The sequence below is a fragment of the Rhynchophorus ferrugineus genome, unplaced genomic scaffold (genome assembly GCF_030347505.1).
Source record: "Rhynchophorus ferrugineus isolate W39M unplaced genomic scaffold, kcgeb_rfMv2 rfM7, whole genome shotgun sequence".
NCBI lineage: Eukaryota > Metazoa > Arthropoda > Insecta > Coleoptera > Curculionidae > Rhynchophorus > Rhynchophorus ferrugineus.
In genome coordinates, this window is record NW_027472586.1 from 12,697,846 (window position 1) to 12,720,832 (window position 22,987).

General features: G+C 34.2%; 1 protein-coding gene across 16 annotated transcripts in view; it reads left to right on the top strand.

Annotated features, from left to right (window-relative positions):
* Nucleotides 1-22,987, top strand: part of heph (polypyrimidine tract-binding protein 1 heph) — a 953,472-nt gene that overhangs the window by 800,638 nt on the left and 129,847 nt on the right. The window contains exon 3 of one of the 16 annotated variants that reach the window (XM_076409837.1): nucleotides 4,335-4,377. The exons of the other annotated variants lie outside the window; for them this stretch is intronic. The gene's annotated coding sequence lies outside the window, so the exon portion shown is untranslated. The remainder of the gene's footprint in view (nucleotides 1-4,334; nucleotides 4,378-22,987) is intronic. 16 annotated transcript variants of the gene reach the window in all.

Sequence of the window (22,987 nt, forward strand, 5' to 3'; positions counted from 1 at the left end):
AAATTTATTTTATATTTTCAGAGCTAACAGAAAATATTATGCGAATTTTTTGGCAAAAGGGCGAACCATATATATATAATACGAATGTTTTTTTTTATACTGACTTTCACTAAACTCTTATATTCTTCTATACTTTTGCTGTTTACGACAAAAACAAGGAACTTACATATACCCTCCTAAATATTGATATGTTGATTTAATATCAAACCTACTTCATCCAAAAACAAGATAACCAAAGGTAATTTAAGTTAAGTTACAAAATGCCTAATACGAATTGACTTTAAACTTGTGTAAGTTTTGAGTTAAGAGAATCAACAACTGTCAAGCTTGGGGGCCACTATTTCGTACCTCGGGATTGACGGTTTTATTATGTTAGGTTCTTACATGTATTTTAATCAGGGATGTCTGTTGACGAAGCGCAAATATGAAGTATCAATATAAGCAATTCTTTAACAACCTAACCTAAATTTTAAGATTTATGGTGGGTCTTTTAACCCACAATTTCGGTCCACCAAATATTTAACTATTCAAAAATTAGCACGTGTGCATCAAGTTCGAAGAACCAATTTACTTTTAACATTTTAATTGGCTACTAGAATTAAATCCATATATTTTTAGTTAGCCCTAACCCTCAAAAGATGCGTGTATAATTTGACAACTGTCGGATCATTACTCTGTGAATTATAACATTTTGAGTGAAGCAACTTTTGTTGTGAAAAAAATGGATATAAAGGAATTTCGCGTATTGATAAAATATTACTTTTTAAAAGGAAAAAATACGGTTAAAGCAAAAACTTGGCTTGATGCTCAATTTCCGGATACTGCCCCAGGAAAATTGAACGTGTACATCATATCATTCACGGAAAGCAATGACGAGTTGATAATTCAGAGCAGTGTTTGAAGATGATCAAGCGTAACAACATCGAATTTTTGCGTCGATATGTGACAATGGATGAAACATGGCTCCATCATTTTTGGCACACGATGAACCCGCTTTAAAGCGTGTAAAAATGCAACATTGGGGTGGCAAGGTTATGGCGCCTGTATTTTGGGATGCGCGTGGAATAATTTTCACTAACTACCTTGAAAAAGGAAGGACCATCAACAGCGACTATTTCATAGTGTTATTGGACTATTTGAAGGATGAAATCGCCGGAAAATGGCCGTATTTTAAGGAAAAGAAAATGCTGCTTCACCAAGATAATGCACCGGGTCAAAAATCCATAAATTGGGCTTCGAATTGCTTCCTCTTCCACCGTATTCTCCAGATCTGTCCCCGACACGACTATTTCCTGTTCTCAGATCTCAAAAGGATGCTCGCTCGGAAGACATTTTCGTCGAATGAAGAGGTGAAAACACAAAACTTAATTATTGAAGATTTTTTGTTTTGACTGAATCGACTGTACCGATCGACTCGAAAAGAATATACCGCCATTAGAAAAGGAAGACAATATAGTTTATTCCATACCATAGGAAAGGTTTATGCGCCAAATCCGGAGATGTTGAGGAGTAACGTATTCTCCCATGTGAATCTACTACTTCATTATTTTATCATTAGTTAATTATTACGTTTTTACTAATGAGTTTTTCTAAATTATCTTACATCAGTTTAGTTCTCGTTCGGCTTCATAACAGTTTAAATTCAGTTCAGAGTCGCGCCCGATTTTTCGATGCACCATCCCCGAGGAGGATCGAAAGGCCCGCTGAGCGAGCACCGAGTTCGCCACCGTTTGACACCTGTCACTAGACCGACCTTAAAATAAATTCGGATTGAAAGCCACGACTGAGAAAAAATGTCGGCGGTCGGCTACGGGCGCCGCGACGCCCTGCGAAATATTTATTAGCGCCCGGAGGGCCTTTCCCGGAACTCTCCATCGGTGACATACGACCTGGGGAGCGAGGTGTGACCCGAAGGTAATTGACCTTATCTCGAATGCCGGATCCTCCGAACGGAGACTCGTCTCGATTTGGCGAATGAATTTTCGGAAGCGGACGTGCGAATATATGGAGTCGCAGAACAGTCGGAATATATTCTTTTATTTGGTGCAACCGGCTGATACCGTTTTTCTTCTTGATGTTGCTGGTCTCTTTCTCTCTCTTTGTTTATATTGGAAACAGGAATCGATTAATATCGTTTTTTTCGCCCGATGTGTTGTACAATGTACAACTTCTTTCTGTCACTGTCGTCTGCTGTCTAGTGTTTATGTTCTACAAATTAGTCAATTTTTAGTCAGTTTATATAACATCTTTATTAGATACGCTTAATACAATCTTAATTTACAATTAATTTATTACCACTTTTCCTATGTACTTGGATTAATTTACAAGTGAGAGCGAGATCAATATATATTACTACAATCTACTGACATCCTGCGCGCTGTCCAGCAGTTGTATTGCTTCCACGTTAGTATGATCTAGTAATCTTCTTTCGTGTTTCAAGAAGAAGTCTTGGATAACTTCGCAAATCCATTTGATTTCCAGGATATCGCGCAGTTCTTCATTGGTTACCTAGGGATAGTCATTGGTAATAAATCGAAGAACCTTTTTTTAACAGCGTTGAATGACTGGTTGATTTTAATTTTTAGTGCAACCCCATATTTGCACCCCATAGGTCCAAATTGGCTTTATAATTGTATTATAGATCAACCTCTTTGATTTTAGATCAAGTTGAGAGTATCTTCCAACTAACCGGTATAGTTGTTTTATTTTGGTTCTAATGTGTTTTGCTTTTTGTCTAACGTGATTTTTCCAATTTAATCAACCGTCAAGATAGATTCCAAGGTATTTAGCTGATTCTGCTTGAGGAATCGGGCATCCATCGTGTGATATAATTAAGTTTTTATTATTTCGCCGCAATGTAAACTTAACGTGGACAGATTTAGAACTATTAAGTTGAATTTTCTAATCTTTCGTCCATTTGTAGATTTTATTGACTGCCACTTGCACTTTTTCTATTGCCCTAGGCAAAGATATATCTTTTGTCATAATTATTGTGTCGTCAGCAAAGGTTCCAAGTAGTGTTTTTTCTGTTGTTGGAATGTCAAAATTTGTCAATTAATAACATGTCTTGTCCTTCACTACGATATTAAAATCTTGATGCCAAATCATATCAAGGCCATTATCAACATAAAACCAAGGTAAATTAAATTTTCCAAAAAAAACACTCAACGGCAACTTTTTAGTTCTTTAAAAGATTACGACTTCAACCCACGTAATCAAGATTATCTTGGTTCAATGCCTAGGTTATCTGTTACCCTTAAGCTGAAGTTATTTATAAAAAAAAGAGAATACAAGTAAACATTATACTAACACATTTACTACAAACAAATAAAAAATTTAATACATTTTTTTTATATATTTTTAATTACAATACATAAATTGTACGGAGTCTTATAACTTATATAAGTATTCGGAGTCTAATGTCTTCCATTCTCTTTGTACGTATTCCCATAACCGTGCTCGATGAATATCTTCTTTGCTTTTCTATCAAGTTCGTCCCGAACAAATTCGATAGAGCAGAGCTCTGGCAAGGTGGCTATTTTTTAGAATCATTGTGTATATTACCTCTGCATTACTTACCATTTATAAATATGGTTTTCATGTCAAAATGCCACCAGTTTGATATTTTCCCCTGTCCAATGCAATTAACAAAAGCATTGTTTGTTTTATTTTGTTCTAAATATCAAATTCTTCTTTCTATTATAAATTTCCTTTATAATGAATTGCTTTTTGTTAAGTTTCTGTATCTACAATTAAGAAATATACAGCTGGATATAATAATCTATACAGTAAAGTTTATTTCTGTTTCTTAAAATTCTGCTGTGTCTTGTTGGATTCCTTCTGTAGTTTCATATTTAAATTCTGACATATGAGCTTCTTTAACTTCATTAAAATTCATATTATGTCTAAATATTTTTTTTGGGTATACTCTAAATATGTTCTCAAATTATTTGAAATTCCATCATATCTATATTAATATACTTCTTCTTCTGTTCTTCTGTTTTGATATCATCATATATATTATAAGACTCCTAAATAATTTTACATGCTTTATTTCGATTGGTTTAGTAAAAGAAGAATGGAATAATGATATTACAAATATTCCACAATGACTTCTTTTGTTTTATTTATTATTATATATATTATTATATATTTTATTTTTTATTATTATTTATTACAATGTTGTATAGACAAATTGGACATTTGATGAATCGCAATGCCACAAGGTCATGGGTGGGACCATATTACTTATTTTAACTCTTAACACAACCTTCACATATTGACAAATAATATATATTGCTCATAATCTTACTAATATATATGTTTTCTTTCAGGTACGTGTTTTAATTAAATTAGTAGCTCCAATTTGAATTAAGGGTAAGTTTTAGTAAGTATTTTCAATAACTATAATAATTTTAATCGACATGTATTAATCAGTATAAGAAATTATGTTGAACGAAGTTATTTGTATGTATTGTTTTTAAAAAGGGTCGAAATTCCTAATAAAACACAGTCTATTTTTGTCATTTTCTATTAAGTACACCTTATATTTATACTATGCTGAAAATCTATTACACTTTCTTTTAAACATTTAGTTTTTTTTTTCTTTTGAAATATCTGTAAAATCAGAGAGATATAAATATAATAAGAAATAGACAGAAAACGTATACTAACATGATATTATTTCATTCTTACCTTTACTATAATCTTTATATAAGTGTTGTTTCCATATTATTTAACATAAAAATATATCATTTGTTCCATAACAGTCTACAAAATTAGTGTTATAAAATGACAATATTTTACTAATATTTCATACCTTATACACTTATTTTCGTATTATCTGCCGCTAATTTTACCTGTGAAATAATTATATTACCTCAACAAAATGTAAATACAAAATTAACCTAAAAATGACTTCTAACCACAACTGTTGTAAACAAGAAGGCGTACATAGAAAATGACGCGTTGTTATGAAACAAGTGCGCATGTGCAGTTCTATCCAAGCGACACTTGTATAGGCATGTATGTGTAGGTTTTTTACTGTCGTCTGATTTTCTAGGCACAAGCATACATTTGAGTGGGTTTTACGTAGATTAACATTTCGAAACTGTTTCGTCAAAATTTCGCTGAATTTCATATCCCCGTTAGTAAAAAAACAAATAAGATCACATTATAAGACTAATTATGAAGAGCCTAACATTCCACAGTAGTAGTCAGACCGACATTGTGCAAATTAAACCGGTGTGATAAATAATAAAAATTCCGAGGAACCCCAAGAATCGAATCGGAATAATCATCGCATAACGGGGGAAGGAAAAATTCGGGAATGAAGATTTAAACAGGCTTAGTCGAGCCTGAAAAATCTCCGCATTTCCCGGCCTCCTCGGACGTAAACGTCGCGTTTCTTCCGATCCAGCGGCTCCTTCTTATATTGTCGTTCGAACACATAATTTACATACGCTTCAGTTTCCACCCCCGCGGGTAAAGATTATCAATTGTATCGAATCAATCTCACCTTGACAAAGACGCTTCGGGCGGTAGCCTGGCTGAATTACGGCCGGGATTCGCTTCCGAGAAATCGAGAGGGAGAGAAAAAAGTGGAAATCCCTTTTGTTTTTGTTTTTCTTCGATTTTCCAATGTTGGAAATAAAATATCAATTTATGGGAACGACTGGGAAGCAACGATAGTTTCATTCCAATGTTGGTATCATCTCTCTAACGTTTCTTTCTAGAACAAAACAACTTAAATCGATTACTTTCCTCGCTACATGAGTCTTACTGTAGTAATTTTGAAATATATATTTATTAATTTACGATCTTAATTTACAAATTTATTTTACTACTGTTTTGTTTTATTTGAAATATTAATATATATTGAAACTACTTAAGCTAAAGTTTAAAATACACTAAAAAGTTCATTTGGTTTGATTCGCTTCAATCTTCCGATTTTCTGCGTGTTGTCCAGTAGCTGTATTGCTTCTTCCACGTTGCTGTAATTTAGTAACCTTATTTCATGTTTGGTATATCGATTTGATTTCAAGGACATCCTGCAGCCCTTCGTCGTTGGTTACGTGGCGATAAGCATTGATAATTAATCGTAGAACTTTGTTTTGTGTGCCTTGGATTACTAGTTGGATTGATGTTTTAGTGCAACCCCTTATTTTGCACCCCATAGGTCCAAATTGGCTTTACGATTGACTGATTAACCAATCTCTTTGATTTTAGGTCAAGTTAAGAGTATCTTCTGACCAACCAGTACAATTGTTTGATTTTGAATCCAATCTGTTCTGCTTTGTGTTTAACATGATGTTTCCAATTATTATCCTACTATTACAATTATATTAACCAACTATCAAGATGTATGTCAACGTATTTGCTAATTCTGCTTGAGGAATCGGACGTCCGTTAAGTGATATAATTAGGTTTTTGTCATTTCGCCGCTACGCAAAATTAGGTTGGGTAGATTTGGAGCTATTAAGCTATATTTTCCAGTCTCTAGTCCATTTTTATATTCTGTTAACCGCCACTTCTACTTTTTTACAGCCTTAGACAATGATACATCATGTGTCATGATAACTGTGTCGTCGGCAAATGTTTGAAGTACTGTTTCTTTTGTTGTTGGGACGTCAGCAGTATAAAGCAGATACAGGAGTGATCCTAATACATTATTCTGTGGAACTCTTCATGCGAGACTACGTTTTCATACGAAAAGATATGATTTCAGCAGTAGACAGTAATTCCGCGGTAGCGATTTACTCATTTTGGTATATTAATCCTAAATACCAAACTCAGTCAAAAGCTTGTGAGACGTCCAGTAATTTTGCAGGGCAGTATATCTTTTCTTCAAATGCATTTTCAACAACCATTGTTATCTATGCACTTGGTCGATTGTGATTGGCAGACTTTCACGAAATGTAACATGGATATTGAAACGTTATAAAAAGCGCCAGGAAATGGCAAATAAGGTCTAATTTAAATGGAGAGTATTAAAAACAAGCAGAAATTGCAAGAAAATATATAATGATGAGGACAGAATTAAAAAATAGAGGCAGACACAAGGAAAAATAAAAATTAACGCGAGGGAATTGAGAAATAACTAAATGTAGTGATTGGAGAGAGATGATAGGTGTTTAGGAGAGATATATTTAAACAAAAGTTAATGGCGACAAAATGCAAAGACATGACAAATGAAAATTGGAAAAAAACGATAAAATAGAAGACAAAATAAATTCGACAGTTTCAAAGGGAAAAGGCATAGAAAACATGCCAAAGTGGAAAAATTAGAAAACTGTACTAGATGGCAATGTGGAGTATACGAATATTTTATATTAGATGTGTTTTATTTCAACTAAAAATGGGGTGTCTCCAAACTTTTGAAAGGTAACTTATATAAAAATTGATTAGGATTCCCGTGAGAAGGTGGCATCATTTAAAACATACCCGAAATGAAATATTTTTCTCTACTTGAAAAACCACAAAATGTCGCCGCGTTAATTAGCATTCCTAGCTCGACTTTGAACACGTTCTCCCGTACTTGGCCGTAATCACGGCGGTCTCAGATTAAACGCAGCAGGTCGTTAAAAGTGCCGCGGGGTGGCGTCGGTGGGGGTGGTCGAATTTAAAAAGGGTCGTCGTCGACGACTAAAGGTGACGATTAAAGTTAATTGTGTTTGCATCCGGAGAAGGGAAGTGGCCGAAAAAAGGCCGGAATCCGAGGATGTTTGACGGTTCGCCTCCATTATCTTGTTTCGGAGAGACGGAGGATTGCAATATTTAAACGTGGGGTTTTTCGGTACGGGCGAGTCGATGTTGAAATGGGACGGAATCGTTCGAATGTCTGAGTGGTCCAATTTTCAGTGACACTGCAATTCTCACAAGAGAAAAACGCAGGATCAATACAATGCTGGACAGAAAAATGAATCAGTCACAAGCCAGTATATATAAATGAGCAAGTAGTCCCGTATGTAATGCAAGGCACTGTTACTGCTCCATGGTACATTTGTAACGACACTCTGCATAACGACCTAAAGATAGAAACTGTCGGTAACGTTATCCAAGTACTATGCCCAAAGACATGAACAGAGGTTCCATCAGCACAACAAAGTTCAGGTTCTCCAGTTCAAGTTGATCTGATTCTGTGAAATTATAAGTAAAACTTAGTGTACATTAAAAACAGTGACATAGATGTTAAGCCCATAGATATATATGATTTTTTTATGATAAAAATAAATAGCTTTGCTATGATAGCATATTACTAGTTATGAAGTATCTAGTATAGTTCTCTAATATTGTTCTTCGGATAAAGACTTAAGATCTAAACATCTAAGATCTGATACCCAAACATAGCCTTTGATATATGACGCATTTTACGTAACTTTAAAACACAGTACATTGTTCACATATAGCTTAATTGTACTAATTAAAATAGTTTTTGTCTCAATTAACCTCCGGGTAGGTCCCACTGTTGTCGAACTGTTGGAGTACTTGGATGTTTTTATGTTCACGCAATCTCACTCTGTTTTTTCTGAAAACTATTTCATCGTTGTACCCTCCCCGGCCTTTGTTCACCATTTCTAATACATGGGGCGTTAATAATGCTGTGAAAACTTTGTTTTCATAAATTTGTATCATATTGGTATTGTATTTCTTTGTACAATCCCATAGTTTTTACGTAATTACAATTTCTTGTGAAGTGTTTACTCAGATTCTCGTTGAAACACCACATACCTTGGGCCTTATACAAAGTTATGCTCGTTACGTCTTAATATTCTTTCCAACCTTTCCAATTATAGCTGGCTTTGTATCATTAAATTTTATTCGCCATTTTTTAGTCTATTCAGTGATATTATTAACTGCTGTTTATAATGTATTTTACTACTACTGCTGAAAAGTACCGGGCGTAACAAGGAAAGCGCTGTTTTTTGTTCGTAATTGGCTTTATTCATCAACGTAATCTCCATCAGGAGCCACACAATCATTCCAGCGACGATCTAACATTTCAATACCACTTTTGTAGCAGTTTTGTTGTTTGTAACTATTTATCTTTTGCCTCAAGATAGTCCTGTCACCGGTTGCTGTCCACTCAGATGACGATCGTTTTGATTCCGGACTGAAGTAATGAATCCAGTTTCATTCATTGTCACATATCAACGCCAAAATTAAGGTTTGTTGCGTTTAAACATAACGAAACGCTGCTTACAATCATCAACACGTTCTTGTTTTTGGTCAACAGTGAGCAAACCCACTTTGAACACAGCATCTCTCGATTCTCATGGTCAAATCCTGAAGCAATATGAAACCAACACGTTATTTTGATATCTTTGTGTTACGATGTTAGTTAGCTAACTCAACTTCACTTTTCGATCATTCGCTACTACATCATCGGTGTTTTTACGACCCCATTCGACAAACATCGGTCAGCAAAGCATCGTTTTATTGTTGTTTCTGATGAGCGGAGTTCTTATAAGACTTTTCAAGCCATTGCTTCGCTTGAACGGTATTTTTCAATCAAGAAGCAGTTTAAAATTAAAACATGAAATTGTTTTTGATCTATTGTTTTGAATATAACAAAACTACGTAAGTTTTGAAGGTTACTACTAACTGAAAAAGCGGTAAATGAAATAAAACTACGGCCATCTATGTGTTAAGCCTAAGACTTTTCAACCCATTTGTTACCAAGTAGTGCAGTATCTTCTACAAATATGTCCATCGTTATTCCTTCGTATTTACACATACAATTGGTAGAGGGTAAGTACAGTATTGGACCAAGGAAGCTGGCTTATCTACTTAGGTAATTTGGTTACCAACTTGTATTCGAACCTTTCATGCCATAGCCATACTTCATCAAAGTATTAGTCGACAGTTAAAATACCAGTCGAACAAATTTTCTTTTTTTTTTCAAACGTTTTCCCGTAATGCGACGTATTTGATCAACTCTCAGCCAATTTCATTCAAATTGGTGAGCCAGGATGAGTTGTTTTTTTTTCATAATCGGTTTGAGTCGTTTTTAAAACAACTTGGATATAATTAGTAGTAGTTACATTGGTCGGTTTTATTATCCTTGGGCGATTTACTTAGTATAGGTAATATCATTTTTTCAATAAGTGCCTTTTTCAATTGTTTTATTACTGTTTATTAATGTTTAAAGAATACATCAAAGGAATAAATGTGAAAAAATAAAAAAGATAAAAAAGATAAAGATAATAAAATAAAAATATTAAAATTTTGTTGTAGACAGAAGAATGTAAGAGAAAGCTCACATAATACTTCAAGTAACTCGGTTTAGTCAAAAAACGCATTTAAAGTTTCGGGAAAAGTTACGAGCAACCTTAGCGTTTTAACCAAACCAACTGGGCTTTGTCTGGAGTGTACCTAGTTCTTAACGTGGGCTCCGAACCACGGTTCCCGGCTTTAAGCCTACCGACTAGTGAGTTAACCTAGAAATCATCCCAGAAGGCATCCGGTTTTATACAGGCTAGTTACTGGCGGGACTAGGATTTTGCACTATTGCCTTTTGGTCAATAACAATTATAAACAATCACAAATATAAATTTACGACTATGCCCCACCAGGATTCGAACCCGCGACTAACCTAGAAGGACCATCTGTTGCTCTAAGTGTTGCGCCTAGTAAGCGGCCCAATAGTACTTTGGTGCTTTATAATGACACTTAACATATATCTTGAGAAATCCTCTAAAGGGCGTATTCGTAAATTATTAAGCCTTGAAGATATGAAAATAAAATTCGAATTTTTATATTAAGAAAAACTTACTACACAATATTATTACATTACAATAAATATTAATGAACGTTCCGGTCACAATCCACGCAAATCGATCCTATTCGGGGCATTTGACTGTTCCAGATGGAAACATAATTAAGCGTAATCGCCGTTGTCGTCTACGACCCCTTTTTTAAAAAAAAATTACCTCATTCACGACCGCCAACGTTTAATTTGGAAGTGCTCTGCGACCACGAAATATTACGAAAAAATGTACTTCAACTCGAGACCGGAATACTAATTAATGCGACGCTTTGTGCGAGTGTGAGTGTGCTGTTTTTTTTTTTCGTTCGGGTATCATAATTGTTGGCAATATTTCATGTCAATTAAAAGTATTTCGGGTTCAAAATGGGCGCCTTTTTCGCGTTTCAATAGAAAGTATTCTAACTATTGAGGCGGTTTTTATTGATGCTAAATAACAAGAACAATAATTGGTTTATTTGATTGCTGTCAAAAATATACATCTTTAATTTAATGCCCACAATGTAACACTAAAATGTGTTTGGTTGATTTTAAACAAGGTTGGTTCAGAACGTATAAAGACAAGAATAAAGAGTTTTATTGTAAAATATCCTATTTTTGAGGTTCTATGTGCGGCTGTATATATTTTTTCTAATGTATGTTCGCCGATTTCTCCGTCAATTATGGACCGATTTTCAAAATTCTTTTTTTATTCGAAGAATACTTTTGCGAGGTGGTCCCATTGGAACCAAGTCAGGATCTGAAGGGGTGAAAAGGGAGAAATCGAGGGAAAGGTTCAAATTTCAAAGGCACGTACAAAGTTTTCCAATATGTTTTATCTAAAATAATCAGATATTTGTATATAATGCTATCGCTGAGCTGATGCGGCGGAAAATCGGAAGTCGTTCAGTGCAAAAGCCATTAAGTTTGCTTTTTAAGCACTAACTGTAGCATACAAGACCTCGTGGAAATATTGCAGACTACTGCTTCTATGGTGTAATGGTTTAAGCGTTTAGTTTAATACTTTTGCGAGGTGGCGCCATTGGAACCAAGTCAGGATCTGAAGGGGTGAAAAGGGGAAATCGAGGGAAACGTTCAAATTTCAAAGGCACGTACAAAGTTTTCCAATATGTTTTATCTAAAATAATCAGATATTTGTATATAATGTTATCGCTGAGCTGATGCGGCGGAAAATCGGAAGTCGTTCAGTGCAAAAGCCATTAAGTTTGCTTTTTAAGCACTAACTCTAGCATACAAGTCCTCGTGGAAATATTGCAGACTACTGCTTTTATGGTGTAATGGTTTAAGCGTTTAGTTTAATACTTTTGCGAGGTGGCGCCATTGGAACCAAGTCAGGATCTGAAGGGGTGAAAAGGGGAAATCGAGGGAAACGTTCAAATTTCAAAGGCACGTACAAAGTTTTCCAATATGTTTTATCTAAAATAATCAGATATTTGTATATAATGCTATCGCTGAGCTGATGCGGCAGAAAATCAGAAGTCGTTCAGTACAAAAGCCATTAAGTTTGCTAAATATTGTAGACTACTGCTTCTATGGTGTAATGGTTTAAGCGTTTAGTTTAATACTTTTGCGAGGTGGCGCCATTGGAACCAAGTCAGTATCTGAAGGGGTGAAAAGGGGAAATCGAGGGAAACGTTCAAATTTCAAAGGCACGTACAAAGTTTTCCAATATGTTTTATCTAAAATAATCAGATATTTGTATATAATGCTATCGCTGAGCTGATGCGGCGGAAAATTGGAAGTCGTTCAGTGCAAAAGCCATTCAGTTTGCTTTTTAAGCACTAACTCTAGCATACAAGACCTCGTGGAAATATTGCAGACTACTGCTTTTATGGTGTAATGGTTTAAACGTTTAGTTTAATACTTTTGCGAGGTGGTGCCATTGGAACCAAATCAGGATCTGAAGGGGTGAAAAGGCGCAAAATCGAGGGAAACGTTCAAAGACACGTACAAAGTTTTCAAATATGTTTTATCTAAAATAATCAGATATTTGTATATAATGCTATCGCTGAGCTGATGCGGCGGAAAATTGGAAGTCGTTCAGTGCAAAAGCCATTAAGTTTGCTAAATATTGCAGACTACTGCTTCCATGGTGTAATGGTTAAAGCGTTTAGCATCCAAACGGAGGTCGCAGGTTCGATAATTTTTTGTTGGTCTAGTTTAGTTATTATCAACCAACTATCTGCGTAACTACGTAATTTATTGAGTAAATATCTAACACTAAAAAGACCCAAACAGTTATATTAATTTAGGTTTATTTTGTTTGTAATTTAATTTTTTGTGTATGTCACAAAATTATATTATTATTTTTGTATTGTTTGGGCTCGGCATCGACTTCAAACTGATCACTTAATAGTAGTTCAAATAATATTGTAAATAAGTAAATAGTTATTATTTATGGTATTATTATTTTTAGTCTTTATCTAATTAATTTAATTTTAATGGTACTAAAGGTACTATTAAAACATTGAAGTAATACACCTTTAAACGCCGCGACAAAACTTTAGCACATTCAACATCTTCTCACTTAAGGGTAATTTCTGTGAAACTTTCTTGTAATGAGAAACGTGTGTTAAAGTTTTGTCGCGGGGGTAACACTAAGAACCAAAGTGTTTTGAGTGATCATTCGGATATTCACCATTTAGAACATTACAAGCAACATCAGTTTACCTTTGATGACCTCACCTATTGGCATGCAATTTCCAGTAGATTATGATAATGTTTTCGCAACTTAAGAATTCAATTAGGTCATGGCTAGGGTTACTTTAAACAAGTTCAGTCCTCCTTATGCGATCTTAGATCCAGAATAGCGATGTTTCTGTCCAAATCCCAATACATTATATTAAGGGAGGCTTTGAAGAACTTCGGTTCGATTGGCAATAAAATCTATTACCTAAGTTGTTCGATTATGAGGAATTAAATAAATTTAATAGAGACAAGCCTTAGGATGTCTCTAGAATAACCCTAAATAATAGACAATTACATTTTCTTAAGTTTTTTTCTTGTTTTAATTATAACATTTTAGAAATATATATATATATATATATATATATATATATATATATATATATATATATATATATATATATATATATATATATATATATATAAATCCGAACACAATATAGAAATACTTTCAGAAAATGAAAGGCAACTAACTATAAAAACAAGTATTAAATATTTTTGAAATAAAAAAGTTTTGTTCAATTATCATTAAATGAAAAACCATTAGGTGTCACGTTAAAAATGTATAATACTTTTTCAAACTCACATTTGTAACGCATTAAGCTTTACAACTTGGATATTAATTAAACATTCAGAAATATCCGTAGGAGGTATTCGTTAAAAGACTATAATATAAGTTAATTCAGACGGGCGACCGACTAAAGTAATTAGTTAATAGTAATATTAAACTGTTAGTTCAGTGTTAGTTCATTGTTCAGTGTTAGACCGAATTCAATGCGTTTTAAACAATTTGATAGGCGAATTCGATAAAGCAAATAGTGCAGAAATAATACAAAAATATAATCCCATTCAGAGGAGGAACATTTAGATTTTACAGAGGTGACACATCAATAGAAATGATATCTTCCATATTTGCCGCTTAAGACGAATCAGTGTCAACCTATCATACACTAGTTGTTATTTATGCAAGACTACGAATGTGTCAAAATTACTGAAAGTAGGATAAAACTAAAAAAAAATTGCTAGAAATCATAGGGTATCGAGTGTCTGCTTTTATATTAAACATAAGTGACATTAAAAAAATAATCAAACTTATGAAACTACTCACCACGTATTAAACAAAATAACGACATAATATAAAGATAAAAATATTGTTACTGTTGGGGCTTTTAACCCGCGATTTCAATCAAATGTTAAACAATGTTTTTAACTGTATATGAACTTTATTTACTATAATGTAATTCTACATATGATGCTAGATGACTTATTTTCTATTTTGTACACGTCACTTGTTTCTTTCACTTGTTTATGTACTTGTCACTTGTTTAACGCATTTATTATTCTAATATATTTTAACCTAACCTCTTTTTACACGTCAAACTAATTATATCGATCATGCTAGGTCCTAAATAGGCCATGAGGTTAACGGGCGTATACAGCATATATTAGGTTATAATCGATAAATAAATAATTATATCGAGGGTATCTGAACTATTTTGACACCATAGAAGAAATAAATATTGCCCATCGACGTATAAATGATAAATAATAACAGTTGCAAAGGGGATTATGTAGAAAATATCTCTTTATTTGATTGTCAAAACAATTATAGGACATTCAACAATTGGGTGTTACGTCATTGGTAACTACGTTACTGATAATTTCATCAAATCTGCGCGACGGGTTTCCAAGTTGAAGTAGTGATGACATTTTAGAATAAAAACAGATAGCCGAATAGAAATTGCTATTTGTACTACATCATATACCAGTAATTGACATTCCGATTGTTTTGTATTTCGCCTGTTTTTAAAATAAAATCGTTTGATTCAACAAAATGTGCTTCAAACCTACATATGAAAACTGACACTATCGCAAGATGACGTGCGTTTGTCCTCTTTTGGATTTATACAAGGAATGAAGACAGTTTGAATATTGTATTGCCAATCGCTCCGAAGTTATTCAAGGCATTCTTAACCCAACATACAGGATTTAAAACATTATTTTTTAGCATTATAGTTCAGAATATACAGACATCAAAACTAGTGTTGCTCAAAGTTGCATTATAATAAAAAAGAAACCTTTGTACAATGACTAGTTGATTCTAATTTTGAAAAAAAAATTGGAGTCAACACGAAAATGATGCTTTTTGATTGTGTTCTATTTTTATTTATTTCGTGGAACTGTGACATTATACGTTTCCCATTATTAGCCAATATTAGCATGATTTTCAGGTAGTTTGCACTCGAACATGTGCCGTTTCCAATTAAAAGGCTCTTTATTGCACAGCCGCTACGACAAATTAAAAGTTTCATTTGTATCATGCAGACGACCGTTTTATTCGTTTTATGTCCCTTCTGAAGTAGTCGTAATTATTCATTATTTGATAATTAACATTTGTCGAAACATTTCTATTTTATGAAATATCCGACATTAATTAACCATATTTTTATTATGAATTTTAATTTTAGTATTTTATATCTACTATATATTGTATTCAACTGATTCTGCTTGAGGAATCGGGCATCCGTCAAACGATATAATGAGGTCTTTGTCATTTCGCGGCAACACAAAATTAACATGGACAGACTTGGAGCTATTCTAGCTATTGGAGCTAGATCTTATGGACAGCTACTTGTATTTTTTCTGCAACGTTAGAGCGAGAGACATCTTTTGCCATAGTAACTGTGCCGTCGGAAAATTTTTCACGTACTGTTTCTTTTATTGTTGGGATATCATTTGTATAGAGCAGATTCAGAAGTGGTTTCAAGATACTGCTCTGTGAATCTCCAGCTGAAGTGTGTGTTGTGTGATGTCAACATGATTGTTGCTTTTCGTGACAGCTCTTTCAATAATCCAGCTGAAATGTCATCCATTCCAGAAGCCTTTTTAGGATTGAGGTTGTTGTCAATTTCTGTGGAAATTAAGAAATCAGATTAACAGCTACATCAGGCTGATAATCAGGATTTATATTTTTTGTGGATTCAATATCATTCAGTTGAAATACGTTAGCTAAATGTTCTGCGAATAATTTAGCTTTTTCATCATTCCGTCGAATCTATTCATTTCGATGATAATAGGATATAAAAACTTGGAGAAAATAATGGAAAAATAAGTTTTGCCAATTTTCCTGAACAAAACGTCCTTTTAAAATAAAATAGGGATCAGAATATAAGCAAACATGTAATACTCTTTCTATTTGTGATTTGTTTTTTATGTACAACGTGAAAGATGTGACATGAACTGTTCAGAAACAGTCAGACGAGTCCGAATCTTTTTTGGGCACTTTACCATTCCAGATGCAAACATAATTAACTTTAATCGTCACCTTTAGTCGACTCTGACCCTTTTTAAATATCTCCTTTTAACGACCGACGGTGTTTAATTCGGGACCCGGCACGATTACGGAAAATTACGAGAAAATGTGCTCGGAGTCGGGTTCGGAATGCTAATTAATGCGCCGCTTTGTGGTTTTTCCGGACTTTTCCGCCGGTTATAATTGCGGCTAATATTTTCTCTTGCCTATGAATGTTTGAGACAAAACTCCCGTTGATTTTTTCATTTCAAAAACTCGGTTCAAACGCGAATAGATACAAAAATAATAGTCACTAATCTCGAAAAACCATTGTATAATATTCTGTTTCTTAAAAATATATTATTTCTGTAGGAAATAATGTTTTTTTTTTCAGGAGAAACACCTTTGTCTATTTCAATTTTTAAATTCGCGCTAAAACACTCGCCAGTACCATATAACGTTAGTGTAACTGGTCAATTGAAAGGTCCCTGGCCGACACATTTTTTGGCAAAATTATTTTTTTTTATTCAACATAATTCAAATATTATATATATATATATATATATATATATATATATATATATATATATATATATATATATATATATATATATATATATATATATATATATATATATATATATTATAACAATCAATTATTATATAATAATAACAAATTATATATACTCTTGTTGACTTTTATTGTCCATGTCTGTGCCCACTTATTTATTTTATTATGAGTGTGTTGCACTATTCTGGATTTTTCTTCGCTATTATCTCCAGTAGCAAATATCGCATTGTTACTACCAAATATAGCCCTAGGAACATTTTCTATTTGTGATCGTCACATGTATGGAGGGAGTAAAGAACAGAACCCAAAACACTACTTGGCTTCTCATCGGTTTTTGTTTCTTTAATTGTTCAATAAATGTCTTCTTATTTAACATTTAATAAAGTTTATACTGTTCGAAGGCTTTTTCCATCATTTTTCTAATTCCATATCTCTGGCCAGTTTTTATATGCTTGTTAATAAAACCACACTGATGTGTAGTTATTAGGATTTTTTTCTATCTATAATTTTTAATCAGTGTACAGGTTTTAATCAGATTATATCATTAATCAAACCGGTAAGTTTTATAATTGCCTTTCTTAGTAAATTTCTCAGCTTTTCTTCAGGTATTAAGCTATAGTACGATGCTTTTTTGGACTACTATTACATATTCATAGAGAAAAAAAATATGTGATTTTGCTATGTATCAATACCTACATTATTACTAAGATATTATGTGGATAAATTTAATTGAACCAGACTATTGCATTACAGAGAGAACGTTCGAGATGATACGCTAAATTCAATGTCACCTACTAATTAGGGTTTACCTTCTAATTAATTAACAATTGAACATCTTGTCATATAATTAACTATTTGTAATTAAACACAACTTGTTATTTATTTGAATCTGAGAATTAATTGTCTTGTACAGTTCTTAACCAAACAACATCTTCAGGCTGAAAGTCGTGACCAACTCGTATTATTATAACAGAGGTCAACATAATCAATACATATGAACAGAGTCGTTTGTTGTTCGAAGGAAACTCGACGCAGTAGAGAGGTGCTTTGCAAGTTACCACAGTAATGGAATTCATATATTTAATGGTTATTGGAATCATTTTATTGACGTTGAGAGCCACGCAATCATTCCAGCGCTGCTCTAACATTTCCATACCACTTTTGTAAAGTATGTTGTTGTATTTTTCACCTCAACTGTCTTGAGGGCCTGTCTTGTCACCAGTCAATGTCCTCTCAGATGACTATCGTTTTGATTCCGGAGTGGATCACATATGGTATGGGTCCATATTTGTTCCTTTGTTACATTTAAAAATGCCATCACAAAAATTTAAATACTTAATTGCCAGAAAACAACGCAACCGATGAGGGGCAAAGAATTCCAAGTCCTACAATTCGTCCCTAATAAGACAAATTACAAAACACATCAGATAATACCTGGGAGTAACAGAAATAACAAAACTCGTTCTAATGAGGTTCGAGCATCGATATCGACGCAGAGAAACCGCCACCGACACGTCGTGTCTAATGAATCGCGATCGGTTAATGTCCGGGAGTGGTGCAGAGGTACGGTCGGGTCCGGTTCGCTTGCGTTCGTCGATCGTTTTTATCAAACGCGACTGTCGATTGTAAAACTGTTTACATCGGGGCCACGATAACGGCACCGCCAGCGACATCAAAGCTGGGCTAATAGCGTTAATGGAAAGCGAACGACCCCGCAAAACCGGCTACAACATGTACGATCGACAGGGGGACGATTGGCCCCACTACCCCCCACCACCACTCCCCCCCCCCCGGGTTACGTTCCGCGCCACCAATTTGGAATCTGATATTTCCTACGGTTTATTCGGATTTCAATTTGGAATTGATTCCGAAAATGGACCGCCGGTAAATCGCTAATGAATTAAAGTGTGTCGAAATCGGTCCTGAATCTCTTTGAACTCGCCCAAAAATAGTACTATTAAGGGTAATTTATTCGATGTTTTTTTCTAGGCTTGGGAAAAAGTTCATGGCGTTTTTTTTTTTCAGTAAAACTCATTTGGTTTTCATATAGTGTGGAAAGAAATATATTAACTCAAATATGTCCCATTATTATCATAAGGGGATAATATTTCGTCATTTTTCGGTTAGTGTCTGTATGTCGTTTTGTTCTCCGCTATAGTGGAGAAACTATCTGATATCTCCGTAACTAAAATTGCCTTTGTAACCCTTTGTAGAGTATTTGTGTTAATAAAACTTCTACAGAGATCGAAATAAGGGATTTTCATGGGGTGTTATGTCTGCATTATACGGTGAATGCATCGCAGCTTCTGTGCCAATTTCTGACGGTATATTAAATAATTGGGTAATCTGGTATTGTCAAGTTGGAATAGTCGTAATATTTCGTTTCATTCATTTGGATCATTTATCTTTCAATTGTCTAGCATAATATCTAGAATTCTCCACAGTAGAACTTTCACAGAATAAATGAAAGTAACGTATGTTGAACAAATATTACATTTATTACGTATTAATAGTGATGTATGAAAGTATCGATACTGATATTTTAATAAAAAAAAATATATCTCGATATGATTTGTGGAAAAACTAGCGATAAACGACTACAGACCACATGGCATCTATGACTAGAGCCCCTATATTGCTCTCTAGACGAGTTGATATTGGTGCTTGAAGGAAATATATGTCTGTAATGAGACAGCATTGAGTTAAATCTCAAGGAGATAGCATATTTAATCAAAAGCAATTCGCGACGAGAAAAAATAAAACTACCGCTGCGAATTAATTATTATTACATTGTTACTAGTCGTTTCCGACTAACCTACAATTTGTTTTCATGATAACTTATATCTATATACCTAGATATGATTAAGTGAACTAGGAGGACTCATCGGCCCTATCTCAGTCTCTGGAGAAATAATGTTTATACATGTCACTGCTCAATTTTTTAATATATGCACCTCTCTACACAACTCTACACAAGATCAGGTGGTTTGATACTTTTGAGTCTGTGTCATGATCTGGTGGTATCCAAAAGTTGCAATACTTCTATATTCTCATGAGAATGGAGTTTTTCCTCATGCCCCCTTGCAATTCTCTTGATTTCTTGGCTGACCGTGGGCATCTCAAGGTCTCGATGTAGGTAGTCAGTCCTGTAATTACTGGGGGCGCCTACAATAGTTCTCCGGACTTTGTTCTGAAAATTTGTATTTTGTTTATGTTACTCTTTGCAGAACATCTCCGTAATTGAACTCCGTATGTCCATATAGGTTTTAGTATTTCTTTATATAATACCAATTTATTATGTACTGATAATTGTGATTTTCTTCCAATTAGCCAATACATTCTCCTATATTTCAATTCCAGTCATTTTATTTTCTTCTTTATATGTTCCTTCCAGCACAGTTTTGCAATCAAGATTCATTCCGAGATATTTAGTGTTCTTATGTGGAATGATAGTATTATTTAATGTTATTAGTGCTTGTACGGTCTGATTATAGGTGAACTGCACATGCACAGATTTATTTTCGTTAATTTTTATTTTCCAAGCTTATGTCCGATTATTTATATTGTCACTTGCCTGTTGTAATTTTGGTGTGACTTCTTCACTGTTGTCTCCGACAGTTTTAATCGTAGTCTCATCAGCAAATATAGCCACCGTAATATTATCCATTTGTGATATATCACAAGTGTTGAGTAAATTAAGCATTGTCTCCAGTACACTTTCTTGTGGTTTATACTTTTTCTTGTGGCCCAGTACACATGCTTTAGCTTCTTTTATTGTAGAGTAAGCTTCTTCTTGTTTAACTTTAATCATTCTGGCTGTAATGTACGATTTTAGTAGTTCGGTGTGTTGTTTTGGTAACATTTTCTGTAGTTTATGAAGCAGGCCTTCATGCCAAAACTTATCGAAGGCTTGTTATACATCTAAGAATATAGCTGAGCATACATTTTTACTTTCTTTTTATTAATATAATTTAATATAATATAATAACATCTGTTATTCTGTGGACCTGATTGATTGTTGAATGCTTGTTAATAAGCACTAACTGGAGAGTGTTGGTATTAGGTTTTTTTGTGTATGATCGGTATTTTTCAAAAACCTTAGATATTACTGGCAGCAGTGATGTAGGTCTATAGGCTGTTATTTCGTCTGGTGATTCTCCAGGTTTAGGGATCATTATAATTTCCGCCATCTTCCAAAGGCCTGGCACACGTTAATACCTCAATAATAAATAAATATTGTATATGTGTCAGATGTGCATATATTATTTTATTCATCCTCTCTATATTATGAGGAAATATTTTAAAGTAACAAAGGGAATCACGCGGAATGCGAAAAAACAAAGTTTCAAGTAAAGACATAAAACAACCGAAATCCGACAAATCGATCCTGGTACGTACGGAAACTATCCGTGCGGCATGCATACAAAACTCGGCCGCCTCGATTCTTTCACCACTTATTCGACGATTCGCCGCTATTTGTTCCGCCACGCTTTGAGGACCGCGGGCATACGCTCTCGGCTATGGAAAAAATCGAAAAAATTTTACATAGCGATCCCGCGGCACCGCTCCCCAGTCGCATCTAAAAACCTCTTAAGCGTATCGGAGTAAATCAGAAGGAAAACAAAAAGTAGATGGCGCAGAGATCGTTTGTCGGTCGGTGTGGCGTCGCGCGGGGGTCGCGGGGGGGCTGTATGTTCGTTGGGAGATCGGATGATGCTCGATTTCGCCTGTCGCCTGGAAGGAAACGGTTGGAAAATGGCGTCGTGCTCTTCGCTCGACAGCGGTCTGGTTCTAAGATTATTTACAAACTGAAACAGTTCCTGTGTTCGGCGTTCGCGTTTTCGAGGCGCGCCCGCTATATTACCTTGAACTCGCGAGTAACGACCGTCTCTTCGTTCTAAATCGGACTCAAATCATCGTACAGCGAACAATTATTTCCTGCTGATGTTACTACGAGAGTGACTCGGTGATCTATACATAAAAATCACAAAGTTTTTATATATTAGCATCTGATTTTTTTTCAGGTGTGTCTCTAATTACTTTCCGGTTATTTTAACAGCTTTCACTGGCCATAAGTATGCAATATTATGATGTACATGTATAAATGTCATTTTATTTAAAACAGTATTCAATGCGTACCCGTCTAAAATATCCGCAACAGAAGAAAATAACACAGTTGACTTTCTTAACACTCCGTTTCAAATGGATCTGTCACATGAGAAATTTACTGTTAAGGAAGTAAAACAAACAATAGTTAAAGAAATCAATGCTAAAAAGCTCTTGGTTTTGATTTAATTACTGAAAAAATCTTAAAAGAGCTCTCAGAAGAGTGTATCAAATTAATAACATTCATATTTAATGCCATGTTAAGACTTTTTTACTTTCCAGGCACTTGCAAAGTGGCTAAAATCATCATGATTCTTAAACCTGGGAAAAAATTAAAAGACGACTCCTCTTATCGTCCTATAAGCCTGTTCCCTGTGATCTCTAAACTGAAAACTATTCATTAAGAGACTCAAAATAATCGCGCAAGAGAGAAATATTATTCCGGACCATCAATTTGGTAATAAACACGGAACAACAGAACAAATACATAGATTAGTAAAAAAATTAATAAAAACCTAAATGATAAAAAAATTCAAAAGCTTTTACCCCACTTTCAACTACTGAAATC